Genomic DNA, 2,209 nt, shown 5'->3' on the forward strand with positions numbered 1-2,209 from the left:
CACAACTACTGTGTCTGAGTCTAGATTTGAACTGAGGTCTTCCTGATATCCAGTGCTCTATCTCCTGTGCCACCTGGCTGCCTTTAGGTCATTTCCAGCTCAGTCCTATTAACACACAATTGTATGGAAATAGCCTGTCCTAGATATGCACTGCTTTCTCAAAAAAAACTTTGGAGTTTCAAAATTCTAGTCTATAACATTATATAGTTTGTTTTAAATTGGTTTCCTAACATCAACATTAAGGCAAAAAAAACCAAACCCACCTCTGAAAGACTGAAGATCTCTGACCATTGTAATGACTATTCATGATTTCATTTTACTGATGAAGAACCACCCTAATCATCTCCTGACATACAGATGATGAATTCAAAATACAGAATGAGACATATAATTTTAGGGTATGACCAAGGTGGAAATTTGTTTTGCTTGACTCTGTAAATTTGTCACAAGGTTTTTTCTTTTCTTCTTTTTAATTGTTTTTTCAGAGTCAGAAGGAGAAAGGAGATAAAGATGGGGTTCCAAGATAAAAATGTGGAGAGAACAGAAAGGCCAGAAGGAATAACTAACAAGAGGGACAGCTCAGAAAGTTGCATGTTGAGTTTATTTATTTAAAGGAAAAGCAAACTCTACATTATAGAGATTCATATGCAATCAAATGCAATCCCCCCTTTTCTACAATGCACATGTATATGAAAATGCTCATTTACCTTATGCTTGTTTAGTTAGGTTTTTTTTTAAGTGTCTTCCTCTCAGTAATTTAAAAAATATATTGCCCCTGCCTCAACAATCCTCCTCCTCCTAGAACTAAATCCTCCTCCCAGTATAATAGGTAGATAAGGAATTTGGGAGCTTTACCATTTTAAAGACCTTCACTAAAATGCAGAAATTATCTAGGCCTAAAAGAAAAAAAAAATAGAGCTATTACCTTTCCATTAAGATTTGTTATCCCACCATCATACATTGTTATCTCTTGGGAGGTAACATCTTAGTATATGAAGAATTAGCCCAGGTGTCAGAAGGAGATCAGTTTAAGTCCTGCCTTCTGACCCATACTGGCCATGTGTACCAGTCAAGTCTTTAACCTTTGGCAACTAACTCTCCAAAATTATACAATGCAGAGGAGATACCAACCTGCACTGGTAGAGGGGTTTTTCTCAACAATTAGTTGTGCCTATAGGAAAATGCAGGACCCAGAGGTATTGACTCTGGACTAATAAATTTTGATGGACTACATATAGTAGAGAGAGATTCAATAGTGTAGAAACATTTTAGTGGGAAGGGTCACCATACTGAAAAGACAATCAGAAATAAGAGTTGGGTGGAGAACATATCAAGGAGCCAGTGTAGGTTGCGGTGGGTGGCAACTTATCGGGCCTGGCTGACTTAAAATGATGCTCTCCTGGCCTTACTATTGAAAAATAGTGTGACAACTGGGAAGGTAATGTCTTGGGAAGGGAGTAAAGAGTTGCATATCCTTATCAACAAATACTCCTTGTAGTGCTTACAACCTGGAGCATATCTAAATCCTGGAAAAAAAGTGGTGTAAAAGAAAAACAGGAAGAATGCCTGCTTGATCCAAGTAAAGGGACACTGGCAGAACACTAGGAGGAAACAAGAGCTCAGTTATATCAGGTAGACTCCGTCTCAAAGCACAGTGTGTGTGTGTATGGGGGCGGGGGGGAATCCCGGGGTGGGGGGAATCCCGGGGTAGGGCGAAGGAGACAAAAATGCCTTCTTCATATTTTAGGAGTAGCGATGACCAGGGCGCTGCTGAGTTTGGATGATACATTTGCCAACCTGTAAAAACTTTTTAAAACATCGAGGATCAAAGATCACCTTTGGCTAAGTCAAGAGCTGGGAAAATGCACTGCAGTTTTTTCCAGTGCTTGGCTCTACCCTTTTCCCTTCTTGGAAATGGTTTTCTAGAGTGGCCTGATAGAAACTCTGGGTTGGGCTTTGTGCAAACAGCCGACAGTCGGCGCGTGTTAATTTATTGCTCTTCTCAGAAAGGGCTCTGTCTCCGAGCCACCTTAGCCCACCGCGAGGCGCCCTGGAGCAGCCAGCCCAGGATAAGGCGCCCCGGCTGCTTCAGGCTCCGGCCTGGAGACGAAGCCGGCCTTCACTATTGGTCGGTCGAGGCAGAGGACGAAGGGAACGGAGGCCCGTGATTGGTCAGAACCCCATCCGGAGGAGGCGGGGCCGCTATATC

This window comes from Petaurus breviceps, unplaced genomic scaffold (genome assembly GCF_028583685.1).
Source record: "Petaurus breviceps papuanus isolate PSGF00001 unplaced genomic scaffold, PetGlider_PUasm1.0 190, whole genome shotgun sequence".
Lineage (NCBI taxonomy): Eukaryota > Metazoa > Chordata > Mammalia > Diprotodontia > Petauridae > Petaurus > Petaurus breviceps.